The sequence below is a fragment of the Dermacentor silvarum genome, chromosome 4 (genome assembly GCF_013339745.2).
Source record: "Dermacentor silvarum isolate Dsil-2018 chromosome 4, BIME_Dsil_1.4, whole genome shotgun sequence".
Taxonomy (NCBI): Eukaryota; Metazoa; Arthropoda; class Arachnida; order Ixodida; family Ixodidae; genus Dermacentor; species Dermacentor silvarum.
This window is the reverse complement of record NC_051157.2, coordinates 38,453,093-38,464,491: the sequence shown is the minus strand read 5'-3', so window position 1 is coordinate 38,464,491 and position 11,399 is coordinate 38,453,093. Positions and strand designations below refer to the sequence as shown.

Genomic DNA, 11,399 nt, shown 5'->3' with positions numbered 1-11,399 from the left:
TCAGGACAGACAAAGCGATCTAGCCTCGTCGCCGGTGCGCCAGCTTCGCAAGCCCACGTCAGCTCTTTCCAGAAAAGAAAGAAAGAAAGAAAGAAAGAAAGAAAAGAAAGAAAGAAAAGAAAGAAAGAAAGAAAGAAAGAAAGAAAGAAAGAAAGAAAGAAAGAAAGAAAGAAAGAAAGAAAGCTGATGAGTGCGACGTGCTCATGGTGTTTTTGCGCACTGAAGGCAACAGCATCGCATAGACATCACCATCACTGAGCGCACCCTTGTAGGCTCCTTCAAGAACACTCGGAGAGGACAGTCTAGCGGGCCACGAGATTTGCTCAGGTGTATATAGGCAAGAATTACCGCGATCTTATGATACAATCTTTGCGCTTCAATACCGCTGAGGGCAACGACCTCACATCAACGAGTCTTTCTTTTTTTCTTTTGTGCAGCGAGGAAAGCAGAAATACACTACCAAAAACTCCAACTTAGGGTAGAGCTCTCGAGTTACGCTACATAAAGTGAAGCACTAAATAAATAACTTGTAAGACTGCAGCGGCTCTTCTCGTGGCGTTGAAATGTTACGTATCTAGTGGCGACGCTAAAGTAAACTTTCTGATGGATCGCTTCCGTCTGCTTTGGGAGTGCGCCTGCAATGCTGCATGACAGCGTGTCGTTCACCCCCGTTGCTCGCAGTCTCTTTGAGCGCCGAACACTAAGTCGAGCTCAGCATGTTTTCAATTTGGAGACTCATGCAGCGTGCTATCTGGACCGACTCGGAGCCGCAGTACGGATGTATTCGCACTTATGATTCAATGTGCTAATCTCGCATGCCGTATGGTTTTAACAGGCGTGATCTGGCATGCCCACACCGCCTTCGGCTAAATATCGTTAATACTAAATACATCATACTTAGTACTAAACAGATGAGATCGCCACTTTGTCTTGCGTGCAACGTGCGCGAAGAAATCTTGCAATTATTTCGCGCTTTGCAGGCTATTCATATTAGAAAAAAAACATCCCTAATGAACATTCATCAAAGAGTGTCATCCATTGAGCTGCAACACATACATGGCCCATGGACTAACGCTACCAGTGCTATCTCGTGCAACGAAGGCACTTTTAACCTTCCTTACAGACACTAATTCCAGTGATATGCTTTAGTTTGTTGAGCGTTGTGGTGGTTCTTTGTGTACGTTTTGTATTTGTGCCGTGCACTGTGTATTATTTCATTTCTCATTGTACCCATATGGAGTAGCACGCTAGGCATACCGCCAGGCAAACCTCTGCAGGGTTTATTAAAGAGCCCTCTCTCTCTTTATCTCGTATAATGTCTGCAGCCTGCTATGACTTTCACCCAGCTCGAACCTTGCTCGCTCACTCCATGCTTAGCTTTGGCTCACTATGCTTTACCACAAGATCCTGCCCGCACTATATGCGCATACTCGTAGAGGGCACCAATAAGCCAAAAGCAGAAATGTTTGTTGGATGAGTAGGTGTTTGTTAAAGGACATGTTTTTTTTTTCGCAAATTAAGACACACACAAAAGGAAGAAGTGTAGACGACGGCCTATAGATAGTTTATGAAGTGCCGCCCATTTTGTGTGTATGTTAATTTGCGGCAAAATACAAGTCCTTGAGTCAAAGGCGTTCACACAGGCCATTCAACCTCAAGCAACACAAAAGTGCCTTCACAGCCTTGTGTGCGGACGAGCGTGGGCGCGGTGCTCGAGTAGCGCCTGCGCGGACAACGGCCGATCGTCCAGTCGTAATGCGATAGATCGAATGTTCGTCTCTGAGGCTGAAATCGACGACAGTGGTAGCAATAAGTTCTTGATGTTCTCTTTGCTGCCGCAGACGTCGGACACGCAGCACTGTCGGCTTATGAAATCTAAAAGACGGTCGCTTCGTGACAACTTTTACCTTCTTGTATCTATGTAAATACATACATTCGCGGGATCGAATCCCGGCCACGGCGGCCGCATTTCGATGGGGGAGAAATGCGAAAACACCCGTGTACTTAGATTTAGGTGCACGTTAAAGAACCCCAGGTGGTCCAAATTTCCGGAGTCCCCCACTACGGCGTGCCTCATAATCAAAACTGGTTTTGGCACGTAAAACCCCATAATTTAATTTTTAATTTCTATGTAAATACACTATCCGTGTCTTCACCTATTCTAGTGGGCAACTGCTGTGACTGCTCCTCCATAGCCGCTATTTTACAACCTCCTTGGGGGAAGCGACGTCCAGCTGTTTGGCGCCACACTTCCTTTTCCCGCACGTCGATCCTCGCACCTCCGTAAAAGTAGAGCTGTCTTCAGCACCACAAGATACGCCTGCTAAGCAACAAAACCCTCCGCTACTGCACCAGTGGCGGACCAGTGGACCGGGCACATCGCCGACAGCGGAGATCGTTCATTCCGGTTTCGTCGGCAACGTCACTTTACTCTTTCTTCTTTTTTTCTTTTTTTAAGCCAGGAATACCATTAATCCCGGCCCCAAGAAGCCACCCTTTACTCACTGCATGCTGCATGCGAAAGCTGTACAACAGCCTGCTGGCAAAGGTACATCACCTCCCGAAAGCCGCCCAAGAGTATTCCAACGTTTCATCCATCACCAAGCCTCTTTTTACTCCTCCCCCCCCCCCCCCCCCCCCCCCCCCCCCTAGCGCCTGGCAATCCCCAGCTATATCGTATAACCTTACTTTCCAGACGACAAACTGGTTGCACAAATCATTTACCTTATCCCTTATTAGGGAACCGAAATATGTTTATCTACTAACCTTTCTTACATGTTTTAATAACGTGCTCACTTCAGATTTATTTCTTCAAAGGCTCCTTTGCAGAGGTATCACATAAGGAGTGGGAATCCAGGGAAAACATGAGGAAGGCGGGAAATGGAAAATCAAGCTAACGTTTCGACAAGTGGACTTGTCTTTTTCAAGGCAAGTCCACTTAGCGGATGGGAGTCCACATAAGGGGTGTGAGTCGAAGAGAACAACGCCCACGAATTTTTGGTTGAACAATGTGTACGCCCAACAAAGATTTGATGAAGTTACTATATAATGAACATATATTTTTGTCCAATCCTCCTTAGTGGATATTCGCCATGATTGGGGGTCGTCATCGTCATTATAGACTTTTTCATCGGGCGAGGAGGATAGGGCGCGCGGCGAGCCTTTCCTCCTCTCTGGGTTGTGCGAGCCGGCGCCGCAGTGATTGAATGTGTTGCCGTCGCGTGCTGCGGAACGATTTTGGCGATGTTTTAGCTCGGCGATGTTTTAGCTCGTTATTTAATGTCAGTTAATTGTCTTAAATCACAAAATGCCCATATTTTCGCGATAAGCCTTTGTTACGCCTCTAACCTTTAGCTCTACGACGAATTTCGGTACAATACAGAAGTAAAGCGTTTCTTCTAAAGACATACATAGAAGGTCGTCGAAGAACTACGGTGTAGCCTTTCGGCACAGCAGTAACTACAGTATGCGGAAATTCCTCTTGGCTGCGCAAAGGACGATATGCTACGCGCATTGTCAACCGTGTTGTGTGTATGTGTTGTCAACTATTTTGGTTGCATCGGTTTTTACTCGACGAAGAAAACCGGCGTCTGTGAATTGCCAGCGTGAATTGGAAAATATCCTCACTATCTGATCGCTTGGCGTGGGAACTAAAGCGTACATACATACGTACAACGGAACACATGCAACATACATACATGACATGAAAAAAAAAACTTTTTTTTTCTTCTTTCATGAACCTTCCTCTAGCAGAATTGGTTTTCCAACATGCATACATACAGCAAAATAAGAGTGCTCGTGTACGGCCAACCCAATGCAATCCCGAAACACCTAAGCACCAATTGTTATGAACGTCTGCATCAGCCACTGGCATCGTTCTCACGCATTTCAAGTCTAGTAGACTTAAAATCGCCATGCTTTATCTACGCTAGCCTCCTATATGAGGCCGATGGCGTTGCTCAACACTGCGATCACTGCGGTTGGTAAACCAGCATGATGCAAATAATGCATGTGCTTCAGTATTGCCTTTTTGAACTGTAAGGCAGTAATATCAGAATGGTATCGCATAAAAATAATCTGATGGCTATACGTGAGGACACAATTTCCGCTAAAAAAGGTGAGTGTGTCGTAGAGGACGGGGCGAACAAGACCGATCAAAAAAAAAAACTTTCAACCTCTTCTTTCGCGATAAAAACAAAAAGGAAATACCAGAAAACTGGCGAACGCCAGCGATAAGACCTCGCATGGTCATGCTACATGCTTGTACCATGCGCTATAAAGAACAAACATATCTATATAATTCAGCATGTTCCAATGCTTCGGACGCTAGCGCAGTCCGCAGCCGGTCACCTGACCACTCGACAAGTGTGATTCACATTGTACGGTACGCTGTAATTACTAACCAAAAATATTTTCGTGGGTGGAAACCTCGTCCAACAAATGAGGTAGTCACGCAGTATATCTGCAGATAACAGTGCGAATGCTTGTCAAAGTGAACAGCACAACTTATTCTGCAGCAGAATGTTACTTATACTCTGTTAGGATTGTCAAATCTTTCGTAACTGTACTCATTGCTGCTAAAATACAGCTTATGATTACAGTGACAATGCTGCAGTGATTTCACATTCGTGAAAATTTTTCAGAAATACACAACTGATCTCTGAGGCTGATTGTCACCCGCCGCGGTGGCTCAGTGGCTAAGGCTTTGCGCTGCTGAGCACGAGGTCCCAGGATCGAATCCCGGCCGCGGCGGCTGCATATCGATGGAGGCGAAATGCAAGAACGCCCGTGAGCTTGCGTTGTAGTGCACTTCAAAGAACCCCAGGTGGTCAAAATTAATCCGGAGCCCTACACTATACGGCGTGCCCCATAACCAGAACTGGTTTTGGCACGTAAAACCCCAGAAAGAAGAAGGCTGATTGTAGGCTCAAATTGACACGGGCACATACATCGCGCTGGGCACTCTGCCCGCCTCAGCACCAGCAGAAGCTCCAGCCATGCCAGCTTAAACCACTTCAATAGTTCCCACACAACCATTTCCCATGCTAAATACACCGCGCGAGTGCGAAAACAACCATCAGAAAGTGACGCCAAGCGTATAGCTGGCTTACAACACGGAGCGCTCACCCAAGCCAACATGCCGACTGCCAATAGATGGCGCCACCGCTTACGCAATATGGTGGCGCCCATAAAAAATAAAAAAGTAAAAAAGATCTATACATGAATTATAGTCGGATACAACTAAAGCCTTCAGTGAAGCCCCACCCACGCCCTCATAACCGCCAGCCACTGTTCCTCCGCAAGGCTGCAAATAGTTCGCACTTCAGACTTTCCCTGTTACCTAAATAAGGCGGTAACCACAAAAATAAAGCTATAAGCACGTAATTTTGTACGGTTTCACTCGTTTATTATAGTGGAACGTACTAGTCCGACAAGTACAGTCGTATCAAGTACGACGATAATTTGAAAAGGTTGCATGACGGCGATTTTGTTTGCTTCTGTGATTGGCTGGTGGAGTAACACAACCCCGAGCTGGTCGTGTGCCTTTGTTGCCAACTGCTTTTTTTTTTTGAAGGTGTACTATAGTGCATGATAAATGTTTGTAGAGGAGCATATGATAGGCAGCAGCATGATGGGAAAGGGCATTCTATTAATTCGCAACTTAAAAACAGATATTTAAAAAACTTGTAGTGCGCTTGCAATAGCACTGAATCATTTCTTCTGTGTAATCAAGTAATGCAGCTGTCAGCACGCGTCTTTGCCCCCCCCCCCCCCTCCCCCGACCCCCAACTTAAATGAACAACGAAACATCTTTATTTCAAAACGACTGGCTACATTGAGCCCAGGGTGCCAGTAGCCAATTGCCCCGTAGTCGTTCCAGCTTTTGGCAGTCAACTGCAACCAGCTCAATACCAAAGGCAGACGCGATGAAGTCATTCGTCTCAAGCGTATTTGCCCGGCGTTTAATTCAATTACTCAAGCAAAAACTTGATTAGTCATGTAGAGGATACGTTACTACGAGACTATTTGGACTAATAGTCAAGATACTAATATTCGGTACAGTACACAACTGCGTGCACATGTCAGGCGCAGAGAAGCAGGGGAAACAAGAATAATATAAGTACGTCCTAACTATTTGACAGAAGACACATCATAATAGATACAAATAGTGCAAACAATACAAAAATCCACATAACATTTTCGCCTAACATATTGAACAACAAACAAACATGAACTGTATGTTTATGCGGTCTTTACTGAAGACGTCCACGCCACGTTAAGCACACGTGATGCTTCAGAAAAATTCTCAAAAAGAAGAGGGCTACACAAACAGGCGTAGCTATCGTGACTGTAGGGATGGCGATGATGACAATAGCGACAACGACAAGGGAGATGACCAAGCACTATGACAATGACGGCCAACGACCACAACATTACGATGGCAAGACCTTACGCCGGCACAACGCCTCATTCGTTGCGTATCTAGGATTGAACTCTGGCTGGCTCACTCGCCATTCCGGTTTCACAAGAGAAAGGGCCGGAGGCCAGACGTTTTCTCGTTTAGGTCGTCCGAACGACCGCCGCGGCACGCTTTCGTGGTAGTCAATTTTAAAGCCGACATTGTGCCGAGACGCGTCGACTGCAAGAGCAGCACGTCAACCTTGATTGCGATTTATTGCGTGGCACTGCCAGGCGCTTCCTTACGTGACAGTGACTCAACAGAAGCCAAAGAAGGGAGGAAATGAAAGTCACCAACCGACAGCGTCGCTCTTTTTAATGCGTCAGCATTAGAAGTGTCAAAGCGGGGCAAAAAGAGTATGTGCGTAAAGTGTGGAAAGCCTCTCACGATATATATATATATATATATATATATATATATATATATATATATATATATATATATATATATATATATAGTGTGTCGAGTGATCTCCTGATCAGCGCGTTGTCCTGATTAATTAACACTGTGCAATGTGGGGAACGCGATTTAAATCATGGATTCGGGACCTCAAAAAGGTGCGACGGAAGTTGGCGCATTTTTCTCGCATTTACCGCTAAGTCGCCACTGAATTTTTCACTTTCCGCGCTTTCGTCGAGAGCCTGTGAAGCAATATAATGGCTGCATATAGCTGCACTAACCGGTACGTTTCAAAACTTGGTGCTTAAGATAACCGCGACACGCGTGCGTATATAGCATGCTCTGATCTTTGCGACTGTGTTCATGCAATTTTGCTCCTAGTTTCTTTTGTTGTTGTTTTTTTTTTTACGCAAGAGGTGCGCATTAACGCCACAGAGTATTTCATGAAACAATGACACCGCCCTCCAGTGTGAACACCCACAGTTTCCGATGTTATCACGGGATGTCATTTGCGAAACCAGTCTAACCAGTTGGCTAGTCCGCATTCCCTGCCCCAATGCCTAGCCATTCATTCATTCATTTGCATTTTATGTCATTCTAGCTGTTCTCCAGATGATCGATCCCCAACTTCGAGACTTTGAGGGAGGCTCGCATCATTAAATTCATTACTTGAGTCAAGGTAATCAAACCTAAATGAAATTGTACCTAGGATAAAAAACAAGATTCTCCGGAAACTTGCAGTGAGGTTTCCCCATTCTGATTTAGTCGCGCATGATATATTAACCACAAAGAAGAATTAATTGCCAGTGGAAGGCTACGATATCGAGTGCAAGCACACGTGGGAGTATCCAGCAGCGTTCTGCGTCGTCATGCACTTGTGTCCAACAGGCATTCCAGCCCATTAATGCAATGAGTCAGCACGCAAAGGCGATTCTAAAAGGGCCGTCTTCGTATCAGCCTTTCCCGGCTTGCCCCTCCCTGCCCGACCCAGCTCCTAATAATACTGCTGCCCAGCCGATGTTTAGCCAAGACAAAGCACGCACATTAGGACCGAAGGGGAACTCCCCTCCGCCTCCATGCATCTCACCACACAGCTCTCAGCGGGCCCTGCCCGGACACAGGACACATAATGGCACGCCACTGCGGTGCCGACGTTTAAACGCGCAGAATTGCACGAGTACGAAGATAAGGATCACATTTTCGCACGGTTGAGAATTGCGAACGGACGTACATACATAGCATAGAAATGGCTGCTGTAGAAGCTCGTATCGAGGACGCCAGCTCAGTGGGTGGCCGTTTCATTACAAGGCTGAGTGCTTTGTGAAACGATGCTTTTACGCAACGGTGACCACAGTTCTGTGGCCCATGATGGTTAACACAATTGGGCAATTTATCTGCCGGCTAAATAGCTTTTGTTAGGCAACCGTTCTTAAGCTATTTATGGGTGCGTTTAACCAGGCTTCAGCTGTTATGTCGCAAGTCCCGTGACGCGGGCTTTTGCATTGGCGTTTCAGCCAGCATGGATTGAAATGAAGTAGAAGCTACCGCTTAGTTCAGCTCATGGCTTAGTCCACGAGACTACTGCGTAAGGCCCCCTTTCTGGGAACAAAACCACAAGAGCCTATTGCTCTACCATTCTTCTTTATGCCAATCAGTAGAAATTTTATTCCTAGAAATCTCTTGAATAATTTTAAGCACCTAGAAGTTTCAATGTCACAAGCCTTCGATCGCGAACCGTGCTCGTTAGCCTTCTTAGACTAAGAGCTACCGTATATCGATAACAGGGCTGGCACACCATCTAGTAATAGATATATCAACTGCCGATGTGGAAGACATTATAGTGGCAAAATTTCAACGGCGCCTTGCTTCGTGTTGTACACGCGTAGTACGTTCCAACGTTTGTAGTACTGAATTTTTGAGTAAGTTGAATCGAGACAGACGAAGATGGGGCTCACGATAAGGGTCATTACACAAAATGAATAACATCCACATTCAAATCACTTTTCACCAATCTATCTCTACTGAGAAATCCATATGCTCCATAAGGCCCTTATCTAATAATTCGATGTGAATAGGATCCCATATAAAAACCCGCTCTTCCCATATGTCTTATGATGTTATTGGATATAGGAGTTATGAGGATTACTGTTTTTTTTTTTTAGTAGGGATCTTAGGAGTGAGACGAAAGGACGAAAGACTGGTCCAAAACATTTAGCCCTGAAAACCCCATTAAATTTCGAACAAGCTACGTTTCATATAAATATACCTTATGGATTCTCAAATTTTAGTTTCCTTTACTGGTGAAAATTCGTGCTTCTTTATACGTCATTTGTATTCGCTAGTCACGAAAACAGCAAGAAAATTTGAAATTCCTTCTAGTTAAATAAAGGTAAAGTATTATGCAGTTTGGCTCAAAACGCATTATTGTTAACGTACTCATGCACATCTGGAGAATCCTATTGCCTTCTTCTATAATGATAACTCTCTCTTGCCAACGTTTTGAAAGTCACTTTATCAGTTATAAGTTGCTCTGCTTAGGTGGCACACACAGGGAAACTGGCATGTAAAGAAAGAACGGGCACTGACCTGGCGCCAACACCATGAACTTACAAATTAGGCCTGATTCACGCAGCCGTCAAGCGCCCCGTCCCGTCACCGTCTCGGCAGCGTCTTTCGTCATAAAACAGCGCTTTCTTGATGGTTCCTCCTAAAAAAAATGGCACTCCGACGACGTTGGGCGATTCTCTTAACATCGCCGGCGTCCCATTTTCGGGGACGCCAGCGACGCCGATGACACGACGGTTACTGAACGGGGTGTTGTTTGACGGCTGTGTGGATAGGGGCCTTAATCATAAAGTCATGCCATGACAACTAGCCCCCTCGATGCACCTCCGAACGTTTGAACATAACTGCGTATCGGGCCAAATATATGCATGTCATGCCTAGTGTTACGAACAAACAAAGTGATGAGATTCAGCTCTGGACGACGACCAATGTTCTTTCGAGGTTGCACCTCACTTCGGTCTTTGCTGTGTTTAGCGCTTATTCGACGGCACGCGCGAGGATTTTATCGGCAGCTGCTCCTTCCATAAACACATGAAGATCGATAGACAGTACTAACATTGGCGGTTAACCATAACCGCGGTGACCAGAACTGAGCCCCGGTCCATAAACAGAGGGCGTCGGCTCTGGCATTCGTAGAAGCGCGACCGCGCGTGAGCTGCTTTTTGCTCTGCCTCCGATAACCATTTGTATAAGGACAAGTTACGAGCTCGCATGCTGCGCTCACCGAAACTAACAATCACAGATCAGTAATTCGGGAGGCGCTTGTGTTTATTTGTAGGGAAACAGAGTGGTCGCTTATGTACCATGTCGGGTTGCACGAACGAGTTACGAGTCTAGAGGCTCTGACCATATAGGAACAAACAATTACGTGTCGCGAACCTGACCGCCGGGCGTTCTTGTTGGTTTTAAGGGAACCAAGCGATCATTCACGCAGCTAAGCGAAGTACGTGACCGCCGACACGGCTTTCTGCTCACGGCACAAGCGATGCTGGAGCAATTCCATTAGAGAAACAACGGCTCTTATGGCAACCGCAACAACCTTCACACAAGGATGCTTTCCGGGAACCGTATACGCCACCGGTATACCCTTCGCCTTTGTGCCCGTTAGGACAGCGTTGTGGGACGTCTTCATTACGAAATTTCCAGTGCACGTGTGATTACATGACTTTACTAATACTTTACCTGTGGTATCACGAACGCGACAGTAATTAATTCATGATATATTTCGACCCTCCCACTTTCGGTAATAAACACCTTATTTAAGCACGCGAGCGTTTCGGCGCTCCATTTCCAAAAGAATATGGACGCCGCGTCAGAGACACGAGCGTGAGACTTCAGGCTGCGCCGGTAGCACGCCCATATATCAAATGCATAAAACAAACTTGGCGGTTTTGTGTTTCAGTAATAGTTCGCGGTCTTCGTCTCGTTGCGCAGTACATTACGCACCATATTTGTTAGTATAAGCCAGCACAAGCAATACTATTGCCGGACAGGTTTTTGCCAAGACAGTGGTATTTTATTTATTTCGGAGAGCCATACTCAAGTCTGCTGCTGTGCCACACGCCAGCAGAGACTTATGTTCAGATCTGACTAATTATTCGCGTGCAAGTTGATGCCATCGATTCATTTGTTCACATCGGCTAGGATAGCCGGAGCCGCTCACAGCGGTACCATAAAGAAGAAGCTTGAATTGATTGATTGATTGATTGATTGATTGATTGATTGATTGATTGATTGATTGATTGATTGATTGATTGATTTTAGAAACGCTGGCATCCCTTCTCATACAGTCTCGTGTAGTGTTTAAAAAATTTAACCCTCTAGATACGACCAATCTTTTTTTGCAGCCCGCACATGAGTATATACGCGCGCGAGCATACCATCACCCCCTTCACCATTATTTGTAAGTGATCAAACAAATAAAGACAAGAAACCAGTCGGTAACTCTCGCCCAAAAGGCCACAATGCCAACAAG

At 45.7% G+C, this 11,399-nt stretch overlaps 1 pseudogene; it reads right to left on the bottom strand.

Annotated features, from left to right (window-relative positions):
• LOC119448564 (methionine adenosyltransferase 2 subunit beta-like) overlaps nucleotides 1-5,139 on the bottom strand; it is a 10,738-nt pseudogene extending 5,599 nt beyond the window's left edge.
• Nucleotides 5,140-11,399: the final 6,260 nt, after the last annotated feature.